The sequence below is a fragment of the Vicia villosa genome, linkage group LG6, assembly GCF_029867415.1.
Source record: "Vicia villosa cultivar HV-30 ecotype Madison, WI linkage group LG6, Vvil1.0, whole genome shotgun sequence".
In the NCBI taxonomy this organism is placed as follows: Eukaryota; Viridiplantae; Streptophyta; class Magnoliopsida; order Fabales; family Fabaceae; genus Vicia; species Vicia villosa.
In genome coordinates, this window is record NC_081185.1 from 99842999 (window position 1) to 99852125 (window position 9127).

Genomic DNA, 9127 nt, shown 5'->3' on the forward strand with positions numbered 1-9127 from the left:
GTTTCTACTTGTACAACGCCGATTCAAACCTACCATCTCCCACATCAAGTCTAATTCAGGTTACTATCCCTTTCTTCTTGCTTATAGTTTGTTATTTTCTGCTTATAGTTTATTGTTTATGGTTCTATTTAATATCAATTTAGTGTCTCTCAACCAATTTTTTGGTTTGTGGACTTATATTACCTTGAAATAAGGTAATGTCTTCTTTAAGAAATCGGGTATTCTGATTAGGTATTCTATTATGATGATAGCTATTTATTATCTTGACAGAATTCCTTAGTACCTGATAGAGAAACCAAGAAGCATTTGTTTAGCTTAATTAAGTCATGGATAAGACATGGATGAGATCAAACCGATTGTCGAAAGAGTACGAGAAAGGGGTATGGGAATTCGTTGAGTTTGCGGTTAAGCACTCCGAAGACCCGCTTCGAATGCCGTGTCCTTGCTTGGGTTGCTGTTATGGGGATAAGGTTGACGGGAAACAGTTGGGATCCCATTTACTACGGTTTGGAATTGATAGAAGTTATACATGTTGGACAATGCATGGTGAGAAAAGTAACGGGAATGCTGGGTCGAGTTGTAATAGGAAGTATGCTTCAAACGACGATTGCACAGACACATACGATTGCGATCGAGTCGAGGAGATTGTAGAAGCGCTTGAAGAAGATCTTGCGGATTGTCCCAAAATGTTTGAGAGGTTGGTAAGCGATGCAGAGAAACCGTTGTATGATGGTTGTTCAAAATTCACAAGATTGTCTGCGGTGTTAAAGTTGTACAACTTAAAGGCGGACAATGGATGGTCGGATAAAAGTTTCACAGAGTTATTAGCCCTTATGAAAGATATGCTACCAGAGGATAATGTTCTTCCCAATCGAACGTATGAAGCCAAAAAGATGTTGTCCTCTATTGGCATGAGCTATGATAAGATACATGCATGTCCAAACGATTGCGTTTTGTTTCGAAACGAGTATGCAGCGTTGAATGAGTGTCCTAAATGTGGTGCCCCTCGATATAAGAAAAAGTTGTCTCCTGCTAAAGTCTTATGGTATTTTCCTATAATTCCGAGATTTAGACGCATGTATCGTAGTGAGACCGATTCAAGACACTTGACTTGGCATGCAGATGAAAGAATTATTGATGGAAAGTTGCAACATCCGGCAGACTCACCACAATGGATGAAAGTTGATATTGATTATCCTGAATTTGGAAAAGAAGCAAGAAACCTTCGGTTGTCATTGTCTACTGATGGAATGAACCCGCATGGTATTCAAAGTATCTCGCATAGCACATGGCCTGTGATTCTTATGATCTATAACCTACCTCCGTGGCTATGTATGAAGCGTAAGTACATGATGTTATCAATGCTAATTTCTGGGCCTAAACAACCAGGGAATGACATAGACGTATACTTGGCACCGTTAATCGAAGATTTAAAGTTTTTGTGGGACAACGGTGTGGAGGTTTACGATGGGTATAGGAAGGAAAGTTTCAACTTGAGGGCGATGTTGTTTGGAACAATTAATGATTTTCCAGCATACGGAAATCTATCCGGGTACAGCAATAAAGGTCAAAAGGCGTGTCCCGTTTGTGAAGATGAAACCGATACGACACGATTGGATCTTTGTCAGAAGAATGTCTTTCTCGGTCATCGTAGATTCTTAAATTCTAATCATCACTACCGTGGGTGGAGAAAAGCATTCAACGGAAAGGCCGAACATGGTACAGCCCCGCCTTTTTTGTCAGGTGATCAAATTTTTGAAAAGGTGAAAGATGTGAGCACTCAGTTTGGCAAGCCTTTTGCACATTCACTTGTCAAGGGTGGGTGGAAGAAGAAGTCCATTTTTTTTGAACTTCCATATTGGAAGTCGTTGTACGTAAGACATTTCCTGGATGTTATGCATATTGAAAAAAATGTATTTGACAGCGTTATAGGTACGTTACTCAATATACCAGGAAAGTCTAAGGATGGCGTTAACATAAGGAATGACATGGTAAACATGGGGATGAGAACTGAATTGAGACCCGTGACGAAAGGAAGACGAACATATCTGCCACCTGCTGTTTACACTCTATCTAGAAAGGAGAAGAAAACATTGTGTAAGTTCCTCAGTGAAGTTAAAGTTCCAGAAGGCTACTCTTCAGATATTAGAAGACTTGTGTCCATGAAAGACCTCAAGTTAAAGAGTTTGAAGACGCACGATTGTCATGTTATAATGGAACATTTTTTACCAATAGGTATACGTTCTATTCTGCCAGAAAAAGTAAGAAGCGCAATAACTAAGCTGTGTTTCTTCTTCAGGTCAATTTGCAGTAAGGTGGTCGATCCCGCGATCTTACCAACATTGCAAAAAGAGATAGTTGTTACTTTATGTGATCTTGAAATGTATTTTCCTCCCTCGTTTTTTGACATAATGGTTCATCTAGTCGTTCATCTTGTGAAAGAGACACAATTGTGCGGACCAGCTTATATGAGATGGATGTACCCTGCTGAACGTTATATGAAAATATTAAAAGGGTACGTGAAAAACAGAAGTCGACCGGAGGGTTGTATTGCCGAACGATACGTTGTTGAAGAAGCGGTTGAGTTTTGTACTGAATATCTGTCAAATGTTCAATCAATTGGACTCCCCAAATCTCATATTGTCGAAAAAAAAGAAGGAAAAAGGCTAATTGGAAATAAAGTTGTGACAGTATCAATGGTCGAACGGGATCAAGCGCACTTGTATGTTCTGCACAATGAGATTGAGGTTGAGCCGTATGTTGAAATGCACAAGGTTGTTCTCCGAGATTTAAATCCAAATAGAAATGAGAACTGGATAGTACGAGAGCACAATCGAAGTTTCATACCGTGGTTTAGGGATCATATTTATTCAAAGTATCGTTCAGATCCTGCTTCAGTAACAGAAAGGTTGAGATGTTTAGCCTATGGTCCAACTGTAATTGTGCTTTCTTATAGCGCATACGCTATTTCGGGATTGAAGTTGCACGAGGCATCACTATCATGAAGGGAATCGTTCGACATAGAGACCAAGGATTAGTATACCGATTGGAATGGAATTCTGATAAACAAGCAATTGGTCCTAATTCTGCAAAGTTGACAAGTTATATTGGTACACTTGTTCGTATGCATATTCCGGTCTCTGTAGCTAAATGGAATCTGAAAAGCGAAGACTTGGATGCGGAAAAAAAAGCGATTTGGGACGAGCTTCAGGTATATATCATATATGGTTAATTGTTGTTATTATCTGACGATAAATTGTTTAAATTACTTATACTAACACACTATGAGTATGTTTTTTTGCAGAGGACTTTTGAGATACCAGATGATCGTAGACGCTACATACTTGGTTTGGCCGGCAAAAGATATAGAGGGTGGAAAGCTTTTTTGACAAACACTTATCTTAAGGATAAAGATGGAAACTTTCTTGAAGAGGCACCGGGACGGCCAAAAAAGTATGAGATCTTCATTGGTGAAGAAGATTGGGCTAAGTTTGTAGAGCAAAGAGATGAAGATTTTCGGAAAAGGAGTGCCAAGAATAGTGAGAGAGCATCCAAACCCGCATATCCATACAAAAAAGGGCGTTTGGGATATGCACGCTTGGAGGATAAAATTGTAAGTAAATAGAAATGCGTTTTAATTAATTGTCTAAATGTGTTTTATTTGACGATTTTATCATTTGTGTCAATGCATAGTTAGAGGAGACTAAAAGTGAGGAAACCTCACTTCCTGAACATGTGTTGTGGAGGGAAGCTCGTGTGGGCAAGGATCATGCTGTCGATCCCGAAGTTCAGAGAGTTTTTACTGAATGTGTAAGTATAATACTGTGTCTTTAATTAAATCAAATGTTTTTTAATATATAAATGATTTTTTAATGTAAATGAATTACAGGAGACCTTGTCGCAATCGGCATCCACCGGTGAGGGGAGCGTACTTAGTAGAGCACTAGATGCTCCTGAGTATCCCGGTTGAGTGAGGGGTAAGGGTCATGGTGTGACTCCAACCTCTTTTTACAAGAGTCCTAGGAGAAGAAATCCTTCAAATGAAGAAGTGTTGCAAAAGTTGGCGGAATTGCAAGCACAAGTCTCTGAATTGCAAAGAGATAAAGAGGCGTATATGAGAGAAAAGTGCAACACTTCATTGGTGAAAGAAACTAGTGATAAGGCTAGTATCAACTATCAAAGGAAATTTCCCGAGGTAATTATAATTTTTTTTCCTTTTAAATTGTTCTATTTTATTAATGATAATGACTTTATATTTACTATTGGTTTAGGGCATTTCATCTTGCCAACTATACTTATCGGAACCGAGTTATCGACTAGTTGGCAAGGGAAAAGTGCACAACACTTTGGGAGATTTACTTCACCATAGACCGCTCCCGGATGGACACCTGAAAGTATCGGTGGATGTTGTAGTAGATCATGATGCGATGCTACCGGTACCTGACATGGTCTCAGAGACGACATTGCTGCGAGATGCAATAGGATCATTTGTTGCATGGCCCTCGGAGCTCATTACCATTAGTGATGAGGTATATTGAAAACGATTATGAATCATTTAGTTTTCGAATGTCAATTCTAAACCGTTTATTAATTATTTTTTACATTTTAATTTTAGACTGCTCCTATAAAACCCACAGTTAAGGGTAAAGGGATTTTACAGGAGGAGGAGTCCGTTGCATCACTAAAAGAGGTACATTTAAAGTGTTAATAATTAATCTGAATCTAAATCTGCATGATTTTATATTTTACCTAACTTATATGATTTTTAGGCATCCGCTCGAGAGTCACAACAAGTGACGCAGCAAGTTCGTACCGTACCACCCACTGGTCCTCCGAAGCCAGCGGGAAAAAAAGGCGGTGCTTTTGTGCCTCGGTACCGGTCGACGCTCGCAACAATGGTTGATATGTCCGATTTGAAGGATGGTGCTTTACGTGAAATCGTTATGGATGAGAGTGTCTTCGGTATTGAATTCAAGTCACTTATTACACTTGATGACTTGGAGGAGATTTTTAAGCATGATCAACTAGGCGTCAATAACATGCACTCATACATCCGGTAATATTCCCTCATCCGATATATTATTTAATTAGTCCCACAATATAATTTATTTACACATTTCAATGAAAATAATCTAATGTTTATTATGTTTTTATTTAAGGTTGTTGTATGACAGAGTGTTGCGCGGGACTCCGTTGTCTAACAGATTCCGTTTCGTGTCTTCCGCCCACTGCAGCGGAATGGCAATTGCTTCGGAACGGGAATCAGTTAGACAGCGATTAGTCGATAGATTCATGTCCACCGGCAATACAGAATGTCTGCATCTTTGGGCGTATAATACCCGACCAGTAGGGTTAGTTTCTCATTCTTTGTTCATCTAATCTCTGTTTCTTTTGTGTATAGCAAAATTTTCATATAACCTATTGTTTTTATTTATAGAGCACACTGGTTGCTGCTTGCTATCAACCCTATAAGGGAAGTCGTGTATTATCTGAATTCGGTAAATGGTGAATGGACCAATTATCCGGCCATGAAGGACATCGTTGATTTGTAAGTGGGATCGTTCTAAATATATATTCGTGTATATTTATATATATATTTACTTATTTGTGGGATTGATCTAAACATATGCTTTTATATATTTGTTAATTAGATCAATACAAGTGTTCCGAAGTCAACGGGACGCACAGGTATCCCGAACTAAATCTAGCAACATTACTTGGATCCAAGTGCAGGTACATTATTTTTCACAATGTTGCTTATAATATATTTATGCTACTTGATAAAACAATGCACAACTATAGAATCTTATTTGTTTTTCTATGTAGTGTCCGCAACAGAAAAACAGTTACGATTGCGGATACTTTGTATTGAGGTTTATGAAAGAAATCCTTCAGGCAAATCAATTAGAGATTCCGCTCACGGTATGAATTTATAACTTAAGATAATTTCATATAATTTATTACATTTAACTAAATGTATCATTCATATTTTGTTTTTGTTTTGTAGTACCTTGACGAATTCCGTGCCGCTGGATACCCGAAACTTAAGTTGGAAGAAATAAAAGAGGATTTGTGTCATTTTTATATTAAGCGCTTTTTCATGTAGGATTTGTGTCGAATTGAAGTACTATAATATTATTGATGTTGTAATGATGTATATATATAATTTTGGATATTATAATGGTATTATATTAGTATATATATATATATTGTCTTACTGATGGCTGAAATAATATCGTCGAAAATAAATTACAGGTCGAAAATATTACAGGCTGAAAACATATTACAGGTCGACTGGGAGGATTAAATTACAGGCTGCACATTAAAATACCTCATTTAGCTACTAAAGCGCTTTCTAAAAAGCGCTCTTAAAGGCCCACATACTAAAGCGCTTATTTTTAAAAGCGCTGCCAAAGATTAATAAAAAAGCAAAAAAAAAAAAAAACAACATACTAAAGCGCTTTTGTAAAAGCGCTCTTATAGGGGGGGCTATCAGAGAGCTTTTTCTGGAAAAAGCGCTCTTAAAGCCCACCCTATAAGAGCGCTTTTAAAAAGCGCTTTAGTATGTTGCGTTTTTTTTTATTTTTTACTCTCACAGGGGGGCCTATCACAGCACTTTTCTGGAAAAAGCGCACTTAAAGGGGGGCCTACCAGAGCGCTTTTTCCTGAAAAGCGCTCTTAAAGGGGGGCCTACAAGAGCGCTTTTTCCAGAAAAGCGCTCTTATAGGGGGGCCTACCAGAGCGCTTTTAAAAGCGCTTTCGTAGCCTATGCCAGCGCTGGCTTTGGCAGCGCTTTAAAGCGCTGTTAAAGGCCAAAAAAAGCGCTTTAAAAGCCCTTCCTCGTTGTAGTGAAAGTGGGGGATGAGAAAATATGGTTTTAAAAGTGAGCTCGGTAAGATATTGCATCTCAGGCCTACATACCCCTTAAGTGCATTAGGGAAGTCAGAGTTTTTGTAGTTCCTCTTAAAAGGAAAAAAATAGCCAAGTGAAAAAATCTTTTTGGGTGTTGAGCTTTAACAATACTCGACTGGAACTTTAGCAATACAAAACCATTATCAAAACAAGCGGGTTGCAAAGCTTTAACAATACTAAGCACAAAGATAAAAGATTTTGGAAGAGATATTTAGTACCTTGACAATTTTAGTCTATACCATTCCCATTCCTTTGGATTTTTAGCAACAACTTAAGCAACCAAATCATGAATACCTCAACTAATGTGTGTGATAACATGTGTATCAAAAAGGTAAACAAGTGAGTATTACAAAGATATCAATGTATAAGACCCAAGTGTGAAAAGTTTAAGGATAAGAGAAAGTTTATAACTTTGAATCAATTCATGCATGAATGAATATGATGTGATGATGGATGGATATCTCATGCATGTGGTTAGTAACTGTTCATGTAAAACACTTTTGATTACCCCCCGGAAGAAGATTCCGGCACAGTCACACAGGAGTTTGTGATTTGTAGTTATAGGGATTTGAGCAGCGCAACTAATGTGAGCTCAAGAATGAAAATGTCTTGCTTATCCCTCAGTTGTGAGTCCTATTTATAGCTGTTGGAGCCATTATTGCTCTCATTGATGGAGGAACCTTGGATTCCCTCCATAATGAGCGAATCGTTGTAACTCCCGTTGTTTTGGTCTTTAAAGAATTGTAACTTCCATAACGGTGAGGCGGTCACGACCGGCTTGGGTGGAATATGAAAGGTCTCTTTGTAACGTTTGAATACCAATTTGTGGAACCCGCTCGAGACCGGGTAAGGTGTCGTTATCTGAATTGACGATCCATCCCGGTGCATTGGGCTGATGACTCCCCTAGCTTTGAATTGGTCGTTTTGTTCTGCTTTCTCCTTGTTCCGACTTGCTGGGCCAATCCAAATATCCCAAATTTGTACAGTAACCAAAGTATGTATATACAATGATAATAAAGTATAAATATACAAAGATGAAAACCAACAAGTACATATACATATATATATATATATATATATATATATATATACAAGTATAGGATTGAGAAAAGATCAAAGCCATAAGTTATGGTTGAAGCTAGGGATCAGAAAAGTTTTTGAAATTAGGGTTTTGAAATAAACTTAAACCTAATTGATTTTTAAGATTGATTAAAAGCTAAATCCTAAAGGAGGGTTTATCTAAGGGAACATGATATCATCAAAGTTGATTTTAACAATTTACTTGGTGGAAAAAGTCAAAAGAAATGATTAAAAAGGTTTTCATTAGCTGGGATGTTGTATTTGATGAGAACGCTTCTTGGAATTGGGAAGAAGACAAAATGAAGGAGAAAACAGTCCCTGCAATCATATTACAACAAAAAAAAATCAGCAGCTGGGAATGAGCAACCAGCCCCATGTACACCAAGTTCCTCATCCTCTCCAAGTTCACCGATTTCAAGTTCATCAACTCCCAGCTCAACTCCAATAAAATTGAAGGATTTGAGTGATATTTATGCAAGATGTAACTATTGTGTTGTGGAACCAGAAAATTTTGATGAAGCAATCAAAGAAGATGTTTGGAGGAATGCGATGCAACAAGAAATAAATGCCATTGAGAAAAACAAAACATGGCAGCTAGTTGAAAAGCCAAATGATAAAGAAGCTATTGGAGTAAAATGGGTATACAAATTGAAGCATAATCCAGATGGGTCAATTAAAAGAGCCAAGGTTAGATTGGTAGTAAAAGGCTTTGCACAACATCCTAGAATTGACTATAGTGAAACTATTGCCCCAGTTTCAAGATTGGATACTATACGAACAGTTATTGCATTATCAACTCATAAAGGGTGGAACATGTACATGTGCAGCAAAAGAAGAGGTATATGTGCAGCAACCTCAAGGCTTTATGACTAAAGGAAAATAAGAAAATGTTTACAAGTTGAAGAAAGCTCTCTATGGGTTGAAACAAGCCCCTAGAGCATGGTATAGTGAAATTGACAGCTACTTCATTCAACAAGGATTTCAAAGAAGTCAAAGTGAGCCTACCTTATATGTGAAGCATCAAAGTAAAGATGATATCCTTCTTGTTGCCCTTTATGTTGATGATTTTGTGTATATGGGTAACAACAAGAAAATGGTTGAAAATTTTAAAATAAAAATGATGGAAATATAAGAG

General features: G+C 37.7%; 1 long non-coding RNA gene across 1 annotated transcript; it reads left to right on the forward strand.

The window, feature by feature from the left end:
* Positions 1-3150: 3150 nt before the first annotated feature.
* LOC131611950 (uncharacterized) lies at positions 3151-3811 on the forward strand. The gene is made up of 3 exons (XR_009287248.1): positions 3151-3211; positions 3305-3613; positions 3694-3811. It is a non-coding gene; the product is annotated as an uncharacterized LOC131611950 (long non-coding RNA).
* Positions 3812-9127: the final 5316 nt, after the last annotated feature.